The sequence below is a fragment of the Excalfactoria chinensis genome, chromosome 14, assembly GCF_039878825.1.
Source record: "Excalfactoria chinensis isolate bCotChi1 chromosome 14, bCotChi1.hap2, whole genome shotgun sequence".
NCBI lineage: Eukaryota > Metazoa > Chordata > Aves > Galliformes > Phasianidae > Excalfactoria > Excalfactoria chinensis.
In genome coordinates this window covers 8344461-8367109 of record NC_092838.1, presented here as the reverse complement: position 1 = coordinate 8367109, position 22649 = coordinate 8344461, and the positions used below count along the sequence as shown (strand labels likewise).

At 38.6% G+C, this 22649-nt stretch overlaps 1 long non-coding RNA gene across 1 annotated transcript; it reads right to left on the bottom strand.

Moving 5' to 3' along the window:
* Positions 1 to 5154: 5154 nt before the first annotated feature.
* Positions 5155 to 11634, bottom strand: LOC140258582 (uncharacterized). The gene is made up of 4 exons (XR_011905268.1): positions 11618 to 11634; positions 11477 to 11527; positions 8795 to 8878; positions 5155 to 5217 (listed from the first exon to the last, which is right to left on the bottom strand). It is a non-coding gene; the product is annotated as an uncharacterized lncRNA (long non-coding RNA).
* Between the last annotated feature and the right edge of the window lie 11015 nt (positions 11635 to 22649).

Genomic DNA, 22649 nt, shown 5'->3' with positions numbered 1-22649 from the left:
TAATCAGCCTGCCCTACAGCTGCTGTTTTTCTAAACTTTCTGATGTGTAGAAGACCTGTGTGGCATGGTCTGTCTTATTACAATACTGAGTAAAGCCTCTTCAGCTACGTGATCAAATCCACGATGACTTAAAAATAAATTTCAATGATTTAAGTAATCCTTCTGGCATTGCAACCTAGGATATATCAAACTGGAAGTCCTATTAAGAAGAAGTGCCTGTTTTTATAGGGACAGGAAGTTCAAAAAGTGCAATTGAAGCTGTTAAGCTGTTAGATTCAACAGGGCACGAAAAGCTAGTTAAAAATAATTGTAACTGGGGAGTTCGCTGCACATACTGAGAATTCTTACAATTACAGAAGAGGATAAGGAATCTCAACAGAAGCGGGTAATGGAAAAATAGCTTTTCTGAAAATAAAAAGTACACGTAGAAATGAATTGAAGTTTCTAGTTTGCTTGTTCTGTTGGTGTATATGCAATAAATAATCCAAGTATGAAAAAAGGTGATTGGAAACTAGACCAGGCTGCTGAGACAGTGTAAGGGGAGGGAGCAAGAAGGGCTCACAGTTCTTGGAGATGGCCAGACATCCACTGGGCCCATGACAGGTCAGAGCACAGTGCTCTGACTACCTCTACTCATAGAAGGTTGGAGTGGACTATTTCCAGAGGTGTCCTCCAAGCTATGTTGTTCTACAGCTGCACATCTGTAAGGAGTACAAAATGGTAGATTGTGGAAACTGGAAGCCAACTATCTCATTCTCTTCTCTCTAAAGGCAAAAGATAAATGAGACAGACTGGGAGAACAGCATGAGAGGCCAGTCTGGCTGACAGGCTGGGGAAGCCAGCTCTCCTTCGGTTCTCTTGCAAAAGGTGAACTGCCAGTAGCTTCCCTTGGGTCAGGTGCTAAATGCTCCATCAGGATACTTCCAAGATTGGTTTTGTTTCTTTAAACCTGCAGAGATGGTGAGTAACTCATCTTGCAGGCACTGCAGGACGCGTATCCCCTGAGGTTCCCTTTAGTCTGACAGGCTGCAGATTTGTTGTGTGATTCGTAGTTCTGTGAGACATGCTGTCCGTTAATATGTAAAAAATTACACTTTGAGTATCTTGAAGCATCTGAGCAGTTTGCAAGGTTTCCATGAGGTGACTGCAAGCATTTACATTACTTTTTAATATTCATTTAGTATTATTTTTCATAGAGAAAATATTTATATTGAATTCCTAGCTCCCTTTCTAGTTGTCATGGCTTGATTTAACAGCTTACTTTTTTAATGGCAAAGGGTCTATGGCACTGTTTAAACTTCTCATTTTATTTTCACGATGTATCATGTTGCTTCATGTCCTGTTAGAACTGATCATTATAAACAACAGTCCGTATCTCCAGACTGATCTGTGGATCGTTTTATGAAAGAAACTCTTCTTTATTGCAACTACTGGAAAATCTGGCTGAGCCTTGTTGTACAGTCTGTACCCAATTTTTCATGGGTCTTAATCCACTGGGGCCCCAATTTAAATCATTGCCCCTAGCAGCTTGTGTACTGCAACTGAAGACTTCCTATTTCAGTTGCTGTTGCAGAAGAATATGAGGATGGTAATACAGGGTCTGTTAAATGGTGCATCTAATGTAGTGTTCTGAGATGATGATAAAGAGTGGCCTTTATATAATTAAGGGATGGTATAAGAAAAGGGCATGCACTTGTTATCCCTCCAAAGGAAGGAGGGTAGCCACAATGTTCCAATCCCTTGTATCTTCTCAATTTTCACAGTCTTAATGTCTTCAGAAACCATCAATGGTTCAGCCTGTTGTTCATCTATGTAAACTTCTAGTTTTGCTTATTTTTGCTGTATCAGGAGCCACAGCCTGGCTTCCTTTTATGACCCTTAGCTCTCACCCTGGGAAAGTAAATTCAGTATCATCCCCCCCTCTGCCTTCTGCACTGCACTTCAGACTTCTGTAGTCATCTTTCTTGCAGGCCAGGGCTTAATCACTCCTTTATGGAAGATTTTCTTTATTTAGGAAACTATTTTAAAAATGCCTCAAATGTTTTCTTCCTTCTGTTATTTCATTTATTTCTTCTTTGCATGTGTGTTTATGCATAGAAGCACAAAGCAATTAACGGCATTGGCTTTTTATACAGGCACAGATGCCTGTGATTTTTTTTTTTTTTTACTTGTTATTTATCAGAGGAAACAATGCCACTCCTGTGAAAACAGGAACTGGGAAGCAGCGAAAGAACTAAAATGTCAAGGGGACCATAAAAGGAAAATAACACAGTTTTGTTTTAGAAATTGTTCTATGACAAGTTCTGTAATCATTTTGACAAAACTTCTGTAAATGGAAACCTTCCCACTTTTTCAACTGAATACGCTCCGAGGGCGCAATGCATCAACGGAAATATAAGTTAAACAGATTTCTTCCTTCATTCTCAGAAAGAAGCTCTGTGTTCTGTGTCTCCAGAGGGAAGATATTTGCTGAAACAAACGGGGAGTTTTGTGTGTGATTTATTATAATGTGTACCACTTTCTTATCATTTTATCCTGAGAGCTGCTCTGGAAGTAAAACAGATCTGGCTTCTTTGCATACTGATAAAGATTGGTGCTAGTAATTACTCAATGGTTACAGTAATATTCCTTTGAGATAAATTGTTGCTTTCTTATTTACTTTTCTCTGTTTAAATTATTTTAAACCTACAGTTCAGCTATGGAACATGACTTTACTTCTTGGGTTGTTGGCATGATGCATATTGCCTTTATATTTTTCCATTTATATTACAAGGATTGAAGCAGTTGCTTAGGACTAGATGCTCAGGAACCATTCACTTTCCATCATTTTGCAAAGAAAATTTATATACGTGGTGTGAAAAAGACATTTATCTACTTCCATGTCCTCTTTAGTGGCTTCAGTCAAAGTTGAGTCACTTATGCAGGCATAGATCAGAGCATTAACATTACTTTCAGGTCACCACAAGTCTATCTCTCACCTCTGCTCAGCCTGAAGCCACTGGCTCCTACTTTATTCCTGAAACATGAAGCATACATTTTATTTCCCCGGTGTATTCCTCCAGTTATTCATAAGATTATAAAGAATGATTCATATAACAAAGGAATAACCTAAATTACATTTTTTTGTAGAATTTCTTCATTCAAGATGTATTTTCCCAAGGAGTTTGTTTATATCACCATTTTGACTGGAATATTCTACAAGAAAGGAAAAGTCTTAATAATTGAGACTTGCATTGCTTTAATTGTCTCTGGAGTTTTCAGCAAGTGGAAAGCAAAGTTGAAAACTCAATACTGTTTTCATTTTGGATCGTTAACTGCCAGATGAGCTGAAATTAGCTACTTTTTAGGTAGTTGTGATTTTCCCATAAGGGATTATTTCTGTGCTTTCTCGTTGTCTCTCTGGAATTATAACGCTTCTTCAGCTGAATTTTGAGATATGAGAAATAATGAGGCCAAAGCAGATATTTCAAATGGAAAGCTACATCTTTTGTTTCTCCTGTGATATCCAAAACTACCCATAGTTCCCCCCCATAGGAAGTGAGAGTGCAGAAAGAATGTTTTACGTTTTTCTTCTCTGAGACTACTGCATTACTGTTAAAAGATTAGGTTTCTAAATGCAGTTTCTCACCATTGTTGCATATCACAGGAATAAGAGAATCAGATATAAAGCAGAATTTTCAACGGGCTTGGGGATGTTTTCTTTTTAATTGTAGTCTTGACCCTGATTCTTACGTCTCATAAAGTATTTACAGATAAAAATCCTTAATGCCAATGGGACATCATCAGTAAAAGCGGATATGTGACAGGAGACTTTTGAGAACTATGACAAAGTTAAATGAAAATTGAGCTTTTTAACTTTCTAGCTGTATATGAGAAGGAATGATTTCTTTCTTTCTCAGTGCTTTTGTGGATATACCACTGCCTTCAACCATTGGTTGCACGCTGAGTGCTCCAGCCCAGGTTTACTCTCTTATTAAGTTACTTCCGTCTGTGTTGGTGTGTTAACTCTTGCTGTAGGAAAGCACAGTATGCACTTGTAGAAATTTGTGTGCAATTTGGAATCTGATGTATGAAAATGTTTTAACAGATTGATGGACAAAACTATGTGTAACAGTTATGATTTTTTTTTAATAATAATCCCATGTTTTTACTATATCTGTAATCCTGATGCATGTCAGGATGTACATCAAATTTGCATTTGATGATGCCAAAACCAGAACTAATTTCACACTTTTACCTTTTTTGGGGGCTATGATACCAGTTATGGTCTGAAACTCTTGCAGAAGTAATGATTTTTAAGAAAGCCAAATAAGTAAATACTAATATTTGATGTAAAACCGTCACTCAGGAAAAAAAAATTCAATTCACAGTCTTTAAATCAATCATACCCAAAGTAGCTTATTGACTTATTAATGACTTGTGATTAACTGGCAATCACTGAATTATGCATTCAAACCCAGTCAGTGAAATCATGGATAAAACACCAACCGGATGTTAAGAAGTACCTACAGATTTCTGAGCACTACTCTGTAGCCATTTGCAGGGGAGGCTGTGATGCTGTTGGGATGCCTTCAGGCAAATAACAAGCTCATCCCTGACTGATGTGTCACCCTCATTTCTCTACTGTTGCAAATGCCCATGCTTCCTGTGTACTTCCTTACAAGCTGACTCCTGGTTTTTTCCTCTTGGTGTATCTCTGCTTGTTATCTGCACAGGCTTGCTGTCTTTAGGGTCACCAGTATGGATGCAAAGCTCTTTCAGGCTTGGGTGTTTGAGCTCTTGTTTCTTTCCAGCTGTTGTTCTGTAGGCCTTTTGCCTAGAGGAGGAGCCATGTGCATTCCCCTACAGAAGGAACAGCCGCTTAACACAAAAGCACAGCTCAGATTCAGCTGAAAAAATGAGCAGAGGTTAGTGCAAATGACTGTTGTTTTTTCTCCCTGAACTGCTATTTTTCATCTTAAATTTCTGCTTTAGAAAAGGATTTGACTTGCTCCAACATCTGCAGAAGTGCAGTATTTGTTACTTGTACAGACTGCGTTGATAGGCAACAGCTTTCTTGGTTTTGTTGAAGATTAAATTTCTTTTAATGAAGATACATTCACTGAAGGCATTGGCAGGGGGTGAACAGCACTCAGCTGAGAAGTCAGCTCTATTCCATCAACATCTGCTTCTTCTGCCTTTAGTGCTCTTTCTGTATACTGTACTTGTGAATAGACCCTGAAATACAAACAATTGCTGTTCGTACTGCTGGCTCTGATAACATAACTCATAATGTTGCCCTAATTACTTACATTATAAAACTGTCAGGTCTGGAACATTTGGTCTCTGAAGGCAGCTCTCCAATTAATCTTTTCCTTTTTTATTAGAGATCTTGCTACTTGATTGTCTTTTGGGAAGAAATAAGACAGCCTTTATGATATAGTGGTGTTTCTAAAGCTTTCAGTGATAATAGGCAGAGCGAGAACACTTCGGGGTTAACAGGAATGTGATGTTAGACTTTCTTTTTCCCTTTCTTTCTATTGCAGCATCTGAAAGAAGCTCCTACAATGTTGGCTTCCTAGGGAAAAAGATTTTTGTGAAAGCAGTGTTTGTTAAATAGAATCATAGAATCACAGAGTGGCCTGGGTTGAAAAGGACCCTGCATATCTCGTTCCAGCCCTCCTGCTATGTGTAGGGTCACCCAACCACCAGATCAGGCTGCCCAGAGCCACATCCAGCCTGGTCTTGAGTGCCTGCAGGGATGGGGCATCCACAGCCTCCTTGGGCAACCTGTTCCAGTGCATCACCACCCTCTGGCTGAAAACCTTCCTTCTAATATCCACCCTAAACCTCCCCTAAAATGATTCCGCCGTGCTTTCTGATAGATCCTGTAACCCGTGTGACCATGCATTAGAACATAAATCTTCTGTTTTCAATGGGCGGTATTGCCATAGTTGTTCTTACAGTTCTGAAGTATTTCTTGTAGCTTGCCTTGGAACTAGCATGGGGGCTCAGAACCTTCCCCAGATCAATAGAGCAAAAGGTGCATCACCATTCTATGGGTTCCCTGGCAAGAACCAGGGACTCCATCATACACACTTGAAATCCTGCATTTTTTTTGTTTGCTTTAAACTTTTGTGTGTATGGGATCCTCTAGGTCAGCAGAATGAATGTAACAAATTGTGATAATATTTTGTTCTTGGATTTGTGTGAGAGCAGTCCTAAATACCATAATTAGTAGTTTTAAACTTAGACACGAAACCAGGTGGATTACATCAAGAAACACTGTTTGTACAATGGTGTGCAGGAAATTCTTTCCTAGTGTAGTGGCTATGATGGGGTATTTTCTCCATATTCACGTGGCAGTGCTTTTGAGACCTCTTTGTTTCCCAGTCTGTTGTCCTTGTTGTACTTAAGATGCTGGAAGAGCTGCACAGATAAACGTTTGTCTTCTTGGATCAGTGTGTTTCCTCATGCTTAAGTGCTCATAACCACCATGAAGTCTACATACATAATGCCTGCGCCTCTAGTTCTTAAGTGGAGTTTTGTGTCTGATCATTTTGTTTTCCCCTCTGAAAGTGTTGATATTCTTAAGAATACTTTGCAGGGAAAAAAAAACCAAAAACCAGCAAATAAATCTTGCTAGTCTTATAGAATGAAAGTATATATTTATATATATATTTTGTATAAAACTGGAGCATATAAAGGATGATAATGATATCCAAGCAACTAGATATATTAAATTCATTCACCTTCATAACTAATCCTTATATATACACTGTATATTTCCAAGATCACTCAGAAAAAATGTGCTTGTTCTGCCTGAGGTGCATTTCATTGTGCTTATCAGATGTACAGAAAATCATCTTCAAGGAAACAGGCAAGTATCATTTGAACTTCAGTACTTAATCAATTGTTTTAATGGAAAAATGTTACAAATGAATGAGTTTTGTTCACTGAAACACATATTTCAGCTTGGCTTTCTTAATACTTCCCTTCTGTTCTATGAGGGCACAACCTTTTTTGTAAAGCATCTCATCCACCTCATCATCCTGGGTAGGTGGCCTGTAGCAAACTCCCACAATAACATCAGTATTGTTGGCCTTGGCTTTTATTCTGATCCATAAGCTTTCAACGCTGTCATCACCGTTATTGATTTCCACGCATTCACAATCTTTTTTAACAGAGAGAGCTAATTTTTAAATAATAAATAAATTTTTAAAAATAAATGAATTTTTGTAAATTTATTATGAACAAAAAAATCTAAAATCAAAGTAAGCAAAGCAAATTATTTACCTTACATTTAGCACTGTAGTTGAATGAGGAGCATAGTTTGCTCCAAAAGTATTGCCTCTTAATTATTTTCACAGCATTGCTCTCATAGCTGCTATTGCATATGGACTTTTTTTAAAATGAGGTTTGCTTTTCTACCCTGTTATTAACCCTAACCTATGTGAAAATACCTGCAATTGTTAGACCAGAATTCAGTAAATAAAATACTAACTGTAGCTCATAAAAATATTGAAGACCCCCAAGATAGCAGTGCTTCAGTGCTTGTTCATCTTGGCAGAGCTGCTTTCCTGTGACTCCATCCTGAACTCATTTCTTTAGCACTGACACCTCTGAGCTCTAATGTGGAAGATGTCTGTCTGTCTGTGCCCTTTATCACCATGCTCTGCATCCAATTGTACCCCCCAGTATCTGACCAAATCCAAAGACCTCCCTTCAGGCAATAATCCCCAGGTGATCATGTTGTAGATACTTCTTTTTTTGCATTTTCCTTGTCCTTTGGAGTGTTCCTGCTGTTATGTTTTCGCTGCAGTGCCTTGTCCAAAGTGGTGATCCTCCCAGAGGGATGACCTAGCCAATGGTGTTATGGCCTGGACTGGAACAGAAACAAATCAAAGCAGTGCTTTCCTTGTTTCTCTCCTATCATGTGTTGAAGGGGTGAGGATGTTTGTTACATCCCTATCCAGGGAACTTGATGCTTGCTCTATCCTTCGTTTACCTTTTAGTTATTTGTACTCAAAAATATTGGGTATAAGAATAAAATAAGGCTTGAAATAGGGTTTGATAATTACAGTGTTTAACTGTTGTGGTTATTGTTTCTTAGAAGATTAATGAGGTGAATTATTGTAACCTAATTAAACTACAATATATCTAATCTTCTATGTAGCCTTTTGGTTTACTGTAACTCAAGTACCACTTGAAGGTTAATTTCACTTTAGCTGGGATGTATTTAACTTTGGAAAAAGAAAAGAAAAGAGTTTATATCCAAATATCCTGTTCATTTTATTTGAAAGTCATTGGGTAACAGCTTTGCTAAAATTATCACTATAGGCTTCAGTAGTGAAGGTAAGGACGTAATATGCAGTGCAATCAGCAGCCTCGTGTATATGAAATCTGAATATTCATATGAAAGCAGAAGGTAACATCTGCTGCTGCTTGGATGCTAATGGCATCTCCTGAAGGTTATGCCTTTCCTTCTGATTGTCCACTCTTATGGTCCCTTCCATCCTGAGTAATTTATCAGAGACCTTCTGTGGGCTTTCCTTTTCCCCTTACCACTTTTCTACAGATTTCTGGGTTGTAATTCACCTGGAGCTTTGTCAGTGTTTAATAGTTAGAATAGTTACACTTATTTAATATTTATAGACTCATAGAATGGTTTGGGTTGGATGGGATGTTAGAGATCATCTAGTTCTGACCCTCCTGCCATGGGCTATAATTGCCTCATTAATGTATCAGCTCTGATAGAGCAGATACTTCCTTTATCTACCGTTTCCAGCTTTTATTGTTACAGCTGAGCACTCACCTTTGTGATGCGTGTTGCTTATTCAGTATTGGATATCCATCTGTGGTTAAAAGGGAGCTGGTTTGAATGCTTCCTTACAGGTGCCTGTATAATGAGAAATGTAGTTTTAGAGTTTTTTGAGGGTTAAATGTATGGTCAGTCATTTAAAGTGTCAACGCATATATGATCACAGAGTGTCCCTTTCTCTGCTCGACTCTTGCAGTTTGTTTTGCAGAACTTGGCTGCACAAAATGAGCTTGAATGTTATTTTAACAACTTAAAAGCTGAGGTTTTTCCTCTTGGAGTGATGTATGCCTTTTGAGTTCTTTTGCAACCTAATAGAGGATTAAAACAATTTCCTACTTAGAGTGTTTAGGAAGGCTTCCTCGTTGAGCGTGATACTCTGTAATTAAGGACGTAGGGGGCGTGCATCCCAAAGGCAGATTGTGCAGAGCTCTCTGAGAGCATCCGACTGCCTGCAGCAGAAGCAAGGAAGTGAACTGCTGTTCTGCTCCGCTCTGACGTGATTTGTATCTGTGAATCAATGCACTTGCATCTGGTTTCAAGTTAGCTTAACGCTTATTTCTGTAAACATGTTAATGTTTGCTTTCACACAAGATGGTTAAAATCCTGTAGAGGATTTGAGCATTGCTGCTTTTTCAAGTTCCAACACTTGTGGCCTTTATACGGACATCTAAGCACTTCCTCTCTTGCAGTGAAAATATTATTCTGTCAAAATCTTCATCTCACAAAAACCTACTGCATTAAACTGATGGTGATGAATAACCTTTGCACCTCTTAGCCATGGTCATTGTAAAAATAGCATATTAATGGTGCGCTACATGTACCATAGCTTCAGAGAGCAGAGTGGTGGATCAGAAGGAGCTGTGGTGTATTATATGCAGTATGTTTTTTTGCAGTAGCGTTGTATTCTAGGACTTGCTTTTTCTAGGTGATGCTAGGGAAATGGCCTTATCAGAATAAGGGATGTAGACTGCATTAATACCACCTATAAGTAATACAAATGGAAGAAAGCTTGCTAGGATTGTCTGCAATGGAATTTGAGGTTAATAGAAAGTTACAATAGAAACTAAGTTCCCATTAAAAAAAGAAAAAAAGGGAAGGGGGGTGAATTTACCATCACAGCATGTTCTAGGCAGAAGGCAAATCGGGCCACACCAATGCTAAAGATAATGAGAGAATCCAGAGAAAGACAATGGCTACAGCAGGGAAGAGGCAGGAGCAGGTTTTGAGCTCAGCCACACTTACCTTGTTTCCACTATTTTTGGCTGGGTGTATCAGTTTCACCCCATAAAGTTGGTTTTGGAATTTTCTGATGAAAAGGGAAAAGTTAAGGAGAAAAGCTAAGAAGGTAAATAGGAAAGTATGGGAGAGCCACATTTGGACACTGTTTCTTCCTCTTAGGTTTCTTAAGTCATAGCTACCAAGAATCATAAGTGGTTGTAGCATCGATTTGTTTTTCAGTTTCCCAAGATTTAATGACAGTATCTGTAAACGTTTCTGGGGAAAAATGCTTATACAGGGATGCTGAGAAACAAATTAAATACTTAAAATAATGTTTTTAAAAGTTCTAAAGCAACCCCTCCATTTCAAAGAAATGCATCTTGCCCCATAGAGCAAAAATAATATGCCGGTTTCATCGGATGCAGATATTATCTTCTTTATATGTCTGTTGGATAATCAACATTCCCATTTGTTATTTATCTGCTTCTTGAATTTTAACAAGTAATTCTGCTTATAATTATGATACTTCATGATTCTGTAGAAAATTGGCACCTGCCGTGTGTAGGATAATAGCACAATTCAGTGTTCGCTGTAGGAAGAACTGATTCTCTGCTTATTTTATCTAGAAATGTCTGAGTTATAAGTGGAGTTGCCCTTCTGTTAAAACTCAAAATTGCTGTGGAGACAGGAAAAAATAAAGGGGAGTAGAAAACTCTTACTTCTAGGATGAAAATCATGCTTATTTTGGGTTTTCTTCTTTGTTGTGAATGCAGAAAAGGTGGAGTTATGAACAAATTTGAAAAGGGAAAAGATGAGTTTTACTCTATTTTCTCTTTGATTGCAATCAGGTTAGGATGAATTTGGGGTAAGAACTCTGAGCAAGTGCATTGTACCCTCTCCACCTACAATGGCATTTGTCCTTTGGATGGAAGAAATGAAATAGATGGCAGTTACTCATCTGGTTAGCAAAACAGTGTGACTTTGGTAATTGTGTCCACACAGCAGGCCATACTTCCTACTTCTTAAAATGAGAGGTGGATCCCAAGTTCCTTGATCTAGCAGGCAAAGAGCAGAAGGGTTAATAGTTATTTCTGCAGTTTCTTATGGTTGGCATCTATAGAGGGGAGGAAGGTGTACACCATTAAACTTGTATTCTGCATTATCCTTTCAGACTTAGGGCTTAGAATAGGAGCATTGGCAGGGTAATTCTGTCTGCTTTCTCCAACAGGCGAGTAAATGTTTTCATCCCACACAGGGAATCCCTTCCAGTTGGTTCTTAAGGACAGTTGTAGAGCCTGGGGTGAGCACAGAGGGGGAGTCCTCCCTTTCCTTTTGTTCCTCATAAGGCAGTGCTTTGCCTCTTTTCCTAGGGGGCCAGTTGAGAATCCAGGACTTTGTCCAATAGCTGGAGCAGAGCCTCTACAGGCAGGTTAGCCTTGGGAAAAGGGATCTCCTTACCTTCATTGCTTCAGAACCTTTCAGTAAGTTCTTCTGTAGGAATCCTTCCTCCTTCCAAAGGAACTGACAGTGGTGAAAATACACAGCACAGGATGCCTTGCTCAGTATACACTACAGAAGAAAAGCCATACAAATGTATACCATGATATTTCCAGCTCCTGTTCTGGGCAAACAGTTGTATTGCCAAGGAGATGTCAGGAGGATGAAGGGAACAGATTTTTCTAGTATGTGTTAAAATGAACAAAACCACAGCAAATTTTGTTGTTGAATATTTATTGCTTATCTGCTTGTGACTTAGGCGCCCACCTCGGTTTTGTTTCTTGCAGATTATTTTCCTGCGACTCTTAATTAAAACTTCCCTTGGGCGCAGGGGAACCATTGGTGAACCATTTCTACTTGTGAAATCTTCTTCTTTTTTATTTTTTTTTTTTATTTTTTTATTTTTGCCTGGTCTGTCTCAGCTTTAATTACCTTTAAGGATTTCAAATAAGCCTTAAGTTACCCCGTGATTGTGTATACTATGGAAAGAAGCAGCAAAGGGAAGAGCAAGAATATTTTCTATTAAATCAAAATTTCACATGGAATGTATTTTAGATGTAAGCCAAGCAGACGTTCCCTTCCCCCTCCTGAAAAGCCCTATGGCCAGGTTTAATATTGTTTCATATATTTTGAACCGAATAACTTGTGTCAAATCTTCCATTCCAGCACTATTCAGTTTTTACTGGGAATATGATTACATTGAAATGAGAATCCATCAGAGAAATAAGATATTGGATGGGCAGTAGAGCAAGGTGGATTTCTGAACAGTCTGTATAACTGGTTTTCCAACCGTAATAGCAGCTTCAGAACTTGAGCAAAAGAGCTTACCTGTCAGATTGCAAATTCTATTTATTTTTGCTTGAAATGCCTTATTTGCCGGAGTTTCATCAGGTTTGTTTTGTGTTTACCTGCAGATAAATTTGATCTAAAAAGAGCTCAAATGCATATAATAATGTCATTCCAAAAGTGAAGGGAGGGGAGGTTTTTAGCCCCCAATAGGCTTGTATATATAGGTCAGTCTATTTAGATACTGTTTGAGCTTCCCAGGACACAGTCAGTGCAGTCAGCATGCAGTGTGGATAGGAGCCCATGGTGCAAGGCAAATAAAGCAATCCCAGTAATTTCCTGTTGTTGGCTGCAGCAGCACTTGCAGGCCTGTTAAAAAGAGTCAAATTGCAGTCGTTTTTAGAGTAGGGAATTGTGTAAAGCTCAGAAGAAGAAACATTTTTGAAAATTATCTTTCAACTGAGAAGAATCCTTTGTGCTATCCATACCAATGAGATCCTTTACATAAGTGCTTTTCTGTGGCTTGAGCTGGCATTTGGAGTTGTGCTTCTGAAGCTCCAGGTCACAGTCAAAGTGCATTTTGTTAATGCTTTTGGTGAGTGTATACATACCGCATCTCCCCATATCTGGGGTTAAATTTTCACTGGCATCCAACACCAAAGATCTGGTCACTTCAAGGTCACTATGGCCAAGGTGGCCGTCAGTCACTTGACTCATGGTGATGAGACTCTTTCTTTGCAAGGAACAAACCCAGGAGGGTGGTGTTCCTGGTTAGCTCCTTTAGTATCTATACCAAGAAGTTTGCTTCATTGTGCCTTGGGAATTTCCTGCGCCTATTTGTTCTGCTGTGTGTTTTTCCTATTTAACAGTTGGGAAGTTAGTCTTCCACAAGGGCAAGAACAGCTGATCTAGAGATATTCCCTTACTCTTTGTTTAGTATATCAAGAAAAAATAGAGACAGAATGCAAGAAATACTTTTTAAACAAATGGCATGTAATGATGTGGTGTGCTTCAGTGTATCCTTTCTAACAATATAAAAAACCAAGGACATTAACTTAGAGGCAAGGTTGTAACTGATTAAGAGAAATAGTATGCAATGCATAATTAACATGTCTTGCTGCTTCCCAGAAGTTTGGTGCCAACAAATTAATGATTCAGAATAAGATTTGACATTTATGTGGATAATAAAATATTGACAGTAACGTTAGAGATTTTTAAGAATTATTTTATGAAAGAAACTCTCTTAAAAGTGTATACCAACTATCATTAGCATAAGTCATCTCCTACTGGCAAGCTGTTCTGTAATAATTCAGTGCAACTCAGGCAATTAAGTACCTTTTAAAACTATCTGGCAGTAAGTTACTGAGAACTCTCACAGTATTCTGTATTTAAAAAAAAGTACTAAATTAAACTGTTCCTTCCGTTATGTTTAATGGACTGCTTACATTCATATAAATGATCTTTGTGTTTGAATATATGGTTACTATATGGCTGCGAATTAGCTAACCCAGCTCTGACCAATATTGTTCCCTCTGTCCCACTTGCTGCTATGGTTGTGTACACGTCTCACCGCACATTTTAATTAGAAAACCTCTGTATGACTCTGTTAGGGTTCTGAGATTATCCATGAGACATAACACACTGTGATCCTTACATTCTTTTATAGACGCCTGATAAAACGTAGGCAGATCTGTGATTAATTACCGCAAAGCCTGCAGGAAAGCTTGAAGAGGAAGGCTACTTTTTCCTCTTGATTACTGGTTGCTTAAAGGAAAAGCATCACATGAAAATCACAACTCTGTCTGAAATTCTTGCACTTGTTATTGCTACAAATGATGTTAAAATCAATGAAACTGGAAGGAGCTGGTCAGTGTGAAAAGGTTTTTTCTTGCTGTGTTTTCTTCACTTTGGTTCCATTGCATAACTGGTATCATTTCCTGTAGTGTTCTGCAATAAAGAAAGAACTCACAGAAAAGACTTAGAAGCTGGACAGATGGAAATTCTTATGTACTGCTGTTTCCAGGGAAGTTTAGGGCAGAATCTTGTAACTGTTCTTTGATGTATCAAGAAAACTGGTCAACTGCTTTGGAGAATTTACCCTTTGAAGTTCTTACAGGAATTGGAGACCATCTTGAAAATCTGTATTGTAATAATTTGAAGGAATGAGCTTCAGGAAGTTGAAATGCTTGAAAGTGGTTTATTTCAAATGGAATATTTTGAAATTGTGCTGAGTATCTCAGGTAGTGTGCCTGAAGGATGATCCTGTTGCCATGGTTTCAGCCTGAGATTTGGGTTACCGTGGTGGCAGCCTTTAGTTCTCACTATGAGGGAAAGTATTAAGTGACCTGGGCAAGGTCAGAGAGACTAAAATCCTCAGGTAGTCTAAGCTAGAGCAAAACAAATGAGCCACGACAGTAGTTTTCGTGTCTGTTGCTGACGGGAGAGACTAGAGCCAAAAGTGTGTCTCCTTATAAAGCCAGGACATTCTGCTCCTGCTCCTACCTAGGGAAGCTAGCACTGTGATCTGAGGGACCAACTGGCATTTTATTGTAAAGCATGGCCCTTTTGTGCTGTTCTGATCGCACTATCCATTTAAGAAGAGGCATGTGTTCTGCTCTTACTGAGATGAACAGCAGGCACGAATGACAGGCTTTACGAGTGATGGTGGAAGCATGGGGTTGCAGGGGAAATGGAATGAGGAAAGGCAAGAGATGAGTGGGAGGTGGAGCTGGGGCTTGCGGTCTGTGAAGAGGAAAAGTTGAGAGTGCAGACCCTGCTCCAAAGGCTGTGTTTGCATTTCAGATGGAACAGTTGGTGGGTAGAATGTATAAACAGCCTTTTGTACAAGCGCTTTGATCAGGAAGACTGAAATTTGCTGTGAGGCTTTCTTCTTTAGTACCTTATGTCTTAGTTACGAACAGCTTAATGGCCTGATGTGCTAAAATGGTGTGGTCAAGTTGGGGCACTCAAACCCAGAGCAGGTATTCTAGGATTGGGCCAAGGCAATTCTTCTGGTAGCAGCATACAACAGAAAACATAGATTGTGGATCAAATAGCCATTGGCTTTGAGATGGACCGCAGTCTGTTTTGTACTGAGAAATGAGAGTCAAACCACCCCCCCCAGGCCTGGAGAATCCTATAATAAAAATGTAGATAGTAAAAGATTGGTTTTTAATTTGTTCTTTAATTGATTTTTCATGTTTTTGTTGTTTGTCTGCCTGCTTGTTTGTTTGGTTTTCCCTTTAGGTAGGGCTTTTAAGTTTCCATCCACAGATTTAAGTATATAAATTCCACTAGATCTTAAATCCTAGTGCAGTTTTTGATTTTGTGTTTAGATTCCACATTTCTCTGGAAATCCATCTCTGGAATGAAAAGTGTAGCAGCTGGAGCAGCGATCGATATCTGTGATGGATTACTTTCTTTCCTTTTCACCTACTGGATACAGTCAAACCTTCGAGTCACCTTAGGATCTACCAAGGGAAGTGCAGGCTGCCCAGAGAAGTTGGCTGTTAACATTTCTGTTATGTGGGCAGTGTCAGAGCGGGCATTTTCTAACTCAGGTAATAGTAGGTTTAGGCTCAGGAAGAGGGTTAGCATTGAGAGAAATTGTGCAATGATTAGTTTTACTTTCTTTCTGAATTAAGAAGATTATTTTCTGACAAATAATCAGAAGAATTCAGTATTAAATGGCAATCTTGATTATTCTGTTTCCATGATTATGTTTAGAATTTGTTGGAGAGAAGAAAATTAAAGATGCTTAAATGTGCAGTGGATGAAAACCAGCTCTGATTGACAAGAACAGACTAATGAATGCAGTTTTATTCTCATGGTCGTCGTTATCTGAAGAGTAACCGTTTCATAATCTAAGATTACTAATAATCTATTGGCTAATAGTCTGAGAGAAAAGAGATGAATATGGTCAGCCCAGTCTTCCAGGAATGAGGAAGACACTCACATAAACATAAAAATTTTTAAGGAAAATATGAAAAGTTGCTTTCTTTTCTTACCTAATAGATGATTAAAAACAAAACAAACTTGTAGGTTTAAAGAATAGAAAATGTGCACAATCAATTTCATCTTAGGAACCCAGCTGAAGATAAGTAGATTTATAGTAACATGCAGCAAAGTGAGAATGCTACTGTTTGTGAAGTCAGTGAGCCTTAAAACTGTTGACTTGGATCTTAAGCATAAAATTTTACAATAGTTTAGTCATTAAACTTGCAGAAAACAAATTGGAGTCTGATCCTGAATGTGCCAGTAACTTATGTAAGTTGACCTCAAACTCTGTCTCTTGTGTAAGCAAGTCAAGGGGCACCATCTGCAGTTTGCTTTCAAAGCTGTTCTGGGTCATCTGTAGTTTAGCATTGAATACCAAGGTAGTAGTTATGGAAGAAAAATAGAAATGTTAAATGCCTAACTTTAAAATGAGGGATTCCAATGTTGATGGGTTTTATGAGATTTAACTGTACAAGCAATATCCCACTCCTTTTCAAATAAACACCCAATCGTGCGATTACTTGATATATCAATGTAGGTTGTAGTACAGGCTTAAGTGTTTTTTAGCTAACATGCATATGAGTGTTTTTCTGTACTTTAGCGATTAGATGGTTTTGCTGCAACTTTTCAGGAGAAATAATAGTTAAAAAAAGCAAGTAGTACAAATAATATCAGAATACTCAGCAAACAGATGTTGGTAGAATCTTTAATTGTGGTTTTTTAAATTATTTTAATTTTTGGTTGAGGGTTTTTGGGGTGGGTTTTATTTTTGTTATCATGAAAAGGTGCTTTAAAAAGATATTTTGGGGAATGTTGCCGTCTCATCTGGGAAGTGATTTTTGAAGAGCTCTATTCTAAACAAAGCTGAATTCACTTTGCTGATTTCTGGGGTTTTATATTATGTAACTCAATCATCTTGCTGGAAGGAATTTTTAGAGAACTGAAATGAGTCAGTAACATAAATAGGCTCCTTGTTTTTGCAGGCAGGAATGCATCATCTTCCTTTCAGTTTGCTATCACAGAGGGCTTTGCACAGGCACTGTGTAACTCTAGGGAGTCACCAGAAGAGGAGTGGATAGTGGATATAAATGATGTAATGTACTGTTTGGTGCTAGGTCAGCTCTTGGAGTTGTTAATGTCAGCAAAGGCCTCACAGTCGTTCCTTGGGAGATTGCTGTTTGCCTGGCCTCAGCTGGCTGCCAGAATTAACCAGATTTTAATACTAACATGTGAATTACCAAGGCCTACAAAAACCTTAATAACTCTTGAGAATCAGGTTATTAACTAATCTTTGTTTTAGGGGAATGAGAAAACTTTTTAAATAATTAGGCTTAAGTAAAATCGTAATGAAGTGCTTTGCTTTGGAAGCATTTACCACAAATCATCAGAGGTGGAATGCTGGACTGGGTGGATTGTTCCTTTGGGGGCAGGGGTTTATCAGAGGGACTCCAGTCCCCTCTCACACCTGTCCAGTAGTGGGCATCTGCTCCCAGCTATGGGATCAAACACAGATGGGTTTTGTAGTCTCTTCAAGTTGGATTAGGGCTGTGTGCCACCCTCTTGTATGTATTGCAGTGGGAGAATATGAGATGTATGTGTAATTATTACAAATCTTTCTGTATGCTGGTAACTTGGTATGCAGCAGTGACTGAATCCTGCAGATCATAGTTCTGTTTAATTGCATTTTGGTTTCTAGTTCATCTTTGATATCAGTTGTGCTATGTAGTATAGCACAGTGAGTAGGGGCACAGTGTTGTAGACCTGCTGTATGCGTCGACAGACTTCAAAACAATGGCTGTAGTACTGGGGCCATTTCTAATTGTTTTAAGTAATCTCAGTGTGTTATTTCAATCATGCCTCTCTCACTGTTATATTTTAATCACCAAAGCTTTCTACTTCTTTGTCCTCCTTTAAAACATAGTACCATGTTTCCTTCTTTATGTGCTTCATTTTCAATGTGTATTCCTACCTACTGCTTACTCTTTTCTATGGCTTGTAGGTTAAAGGCAAAACGTCATGCATGTGAACCTTCTGTTATGCATATCACCCCCTCATTCACACTTACCTTTTCTCCCTTTTTCTCAGATAAGCCCACATGAGCAAACATATGTGGGTAATTGCAAATCTTGTATCTAGGTTGGTCAGAGACTATTGCAGTGTAACCTTTCCTTGCTTGCATGATTTGGAAGCTGTTAATCCCTTAGCTCTTTCTTCTTGAATGAGTACTCAGGTTGTTCTTGCGGAAAGGTTAATGGAAGGAAACAGTGTTATCCTGTGTAAGCATCTATACAGTCTGATGGGGTTCTTCTAGGTATTCCATATGTGGGGGGTGTGATGGACTTACTGAAAGGTACTTGATATTTCACAGGGTTTTGACTTAGAAAAGTTATAGAACAAGGTATGGAAATTCCTCTACAAGCACAATATAGTAATTACAGTATGCAGCTATATCACAGTATAATGGTGACTTCCATTGCTGTTTTCCATGGTCAGACACAGCTTGTGCTATTCCTTGAGCTCTATGGGCATGAGACCCTTGCCCATCATTCCACCCCTCCATATTTGGTCAGTCACATCCTGATGTTAACATCTGGAGTGCATTAGTCTGACCAGCACAGTACCAGATGAAATTTGAATATCATTTCCAGAGTAGACTGGATTGTTATCTTAGAGCTGACGAGAAGCTTTACTAGCCTACCGGGAATAGAGAAATTGACTTTAAAATTGGTGTTGAAAGAAAAAAATCTAAAAGCAGGTCATTGTACTTTGACAGTAATGTATTCTTCAGTAAACCAGACTAAATTCTCAGAATACTTTTAAAGAATAAAATGAGAATAATAGTGTTCAGCTATAAGTAGTTAAAAAAAAAACCAAACCAAAAAACAACAACAAAAAAACAAACACCCACATTTCTTAGCTATAATTGAATCACAGATACAACTACATACACTGAGACATAAGTACATAAATACTGACCTATCACTAAGCTAAGAGAGATCGCATGGCTGTACCAGCACGGCATGCTTAGTTATCCTCTCCAGTCTATGTCAGTCCTGCCAATACACTGTTCCTAACAGCTTCTTAGTGTTAATTAGAACTTTTGGCTTCACCTAGAATTTCTTTTCAGAGGTGCTTCAGTTATCTCTGTGTACAGTAGAGAAAGGAGCACGGCAGTTTTTCTCCAAGTCAGTATTTTGATGTCTCTGTGACTTCTGACCCAGAGTGCACGTTAGTTTGTGACAGAACTGCAAATGCTGATTGTGGTGATGTGCTTTGGTCACGTGCCCTCCAAAAAGTTTGATTTTCAAATTGCAGCTTAGGAATTTCTATTTCAGACACTGCTGAAAGCAGCAGCCCCAAAGCATCCGTATATAGTTGTTATCAAACGGTGCCTTGAAATGGTGAAATTTTACACTGTGAATACATTTTAAGAAAACAATAACAAAAAATCACAAATCAGTGGGAGCGCTGCTCAGTGTAACAGATGAATAACTGTGGATAATTCTGACGTTCCTATATTTAGGGAGACAAGGCCTTTGTGGTATGGTGGTAATCAGAAAACTTGATCTGTGTGAAGCACCAGATGGTGTTCTATAAATGCAGATCTTAGGGCAGGCATCCGTAGAACTCTTATGCTATGTGAGTACCACAGAAATTATAACAACTGTCATCAAATGGGTCACTTTATGTATTTTGAGTCTTCAGCATAACTGATGAGAAAGATACTTCCTTTTGCTAATTAGACTGAAAGGGAAAGCTTCATCTGGAAATGTTTCCCAAATTGAAAGCCTTATGGGCTCTTGTAGGAGATCTCTTTCTGCAACCTCTTCATTCAGCCGTGAGATATTATTGCTCAAAGCTTTCTTCTGTGCTGTTGTTTTGCCAGAGTAAATGCTTGAGCATGAGGCAACTGAATATTGGTTAACTAATTTAAGGTTGTGTAGAATAAGATGGGATTGACAAAAGTGATAAAACATACATCTGTGCCACTCATTTTCTGGAAGTTTGGAATCCAATGTCAGTTTGAATTGAACGTATTGAAAACTGTACATAGTTTTCCTATTTATGTTTTACGTCCCTTTTTTGGCTTAGGTTGCACAAGCAGTAATTTTAGGAAGTCAGCCTGGCTAAACTGGCACCTACCTGTTCATATAGAATAGGGTTCGTTCTTCTCTGGGGATTCTTGCCAGGATTTTAATATCTTGAACAGCATAGGGGCAGTAATTTTGTCTTTTTAAAAGTAAGTGGACAGCGTGGAGGCTTGACTTTTTTCCTTTGTGAAGCACAGGCCAACGTAGAATGGAAATGAAACACACCAAATGTAGAACACTTCTGTCCAAATTAAGGGAGAAACTGGCAATCAGAGAAAACTACATCTGGTCTTCTCTTCATGCAAATACATGAACAGGCATTTCTTTAGACCTGATTGGGATTCTGCTGCTGAGCACTTCTTTCTAGCAACTGCAAGAGCACTGTCACAACTCCTATTTCTAATGTTAATTAAAGTAATGGCCAAAGATGATAATAAAATGAAAGAGAGAAAAAGTTCAGGGGTTTCACACAGTATTGTAAAAACAAAAGCAAAAAACAGACTCTTTAGGTTATATTTCTATATAAGGAATACATCCACTGACAAGTTCAGAGATGTCTCATGGAAGCAGGAAAGCCACACCAGTTTTCTGAAAGCTGAGTAACAGAAGGCAGAGTAGGCAAGGGGTGACCTTTCCTCCTTGCTATCCACTTCAGCATATCCCCAGAGAGTGTGTAATGTTGATTCTCATCGTATGCCTGAGTATCACTGATAAAGTACAGGACAATGAAATGCACAGTGTATTTGATAAACTTTCTGCAGATGTCTTGCTTGCATGAGTCTTGAAGCGATATGGTTGCATTCCTTTTTGTGCAAGGGATGGAAAAGAATTGAAGCACAAGAAGCAAAGGGATTGATGTGGAAAATGAGTATGTAGCTTTACATGTACTGTACTCTTTCTAATGCAATCAAGTTTCAGAAGGGATGTGATACCAGATGGCAATATATGAATCGAGAATATGCAGTGCAAATAACAGTAATTTATAGTCAGTATCACAGATAAGTCCTCAAATTTCCTTTAGTTTGAAATGCTTGATTTGCTAGAAAACTTATTTTTCTTTGAACCTCTATTTTATTTTCTTTCTGCATTTGTAATTGGTATCTTTGTATGTCTTAGGTCAGCAATGCTTTCCCTGTTGATACTGACCCTCTTAATGTGCTGTTTGAAAGTCTTCACAACTTCCATCTCAATTTTTAGAGATAGAAACAAGAAGATGGGATTTTAAAAAACACTTAGCACTGCTTTCCTTATTTCCTTAAAATTAAATCAGTCCTCAAAAATATTGAATAAAATTCTAGGGTGTCCTGACAGTGTTTTTCAGGATCCTACCCCACTCCCACGGAGTTTCTACAGAGGTTTCTCAGTGCTATATTGCTGTAGTGTCCTTTTTCCTTGAAAATGGATTGAGACAGGAGGATACAAAAATTGTAGCTGAGGTCTTTAGAACACCTTTTATTGATTAAGCAGTTAATAGCTTTAAGCTGTAATTATGAATAGCAGGTATCAGCTCTCACAATGTATTTACCTATTCCTGCAGACAGACAGGTAGACACATGTGCAGTCATTCACAGCTGCCTGGTTGGAGCTGCAGCTGGGATTCCAGTACCGGCTGGATACTCAAAAAGCAGAGGATCAGACCAATGTCATGCCAGTGGCTTGCAAGTAGGTGTTCAGAAAGTCCCTCAGAGCATCCTTTGTTCCATCAGATGCATGTATAATCTTGTTGCCTTTGCTTGCATATAGCTGCCGCTGTCTTGGACATGGTCCAAGCTGTACAATCTGTTGTTGATGCTAGTGTATACTGGTGGCCTTGGGCAGTTTTGGCAGATGCTTGATGTTCTCAGTTTATCAGCTCTTGCAGGTCCAGCAACATTACTAATCTCTGGAGCTTATCTGCTCTTGGGAGACCTTCACACATCTTTCTGCTCTGAAGCCTGCTGTTTTCTGGCAACTATTTTTCCATGAACATCCATAGGTATCTACAGAATTCACTTGCACATAAGGAGCTTTTATAATAATATGAAGTAAGCACAGTTCCTACTCCAAAATTCTTACAACTTCAGCATTGTAGCTCTGATTCCAGCATGGCAGGAGAACCCTATACAATGATTGTTGAAACCCTGTGCATGGCAACAGCTGACAATACTGTGTCAGGTTATAGGGTTTTCATTTGCAGCTATTTATTTAGCTAGCAACATTTAGGCTAATAATTATTCTCTTAAGTTTTGATTAAGGTAGGCAGAAATGTTGCTGATAAGCAA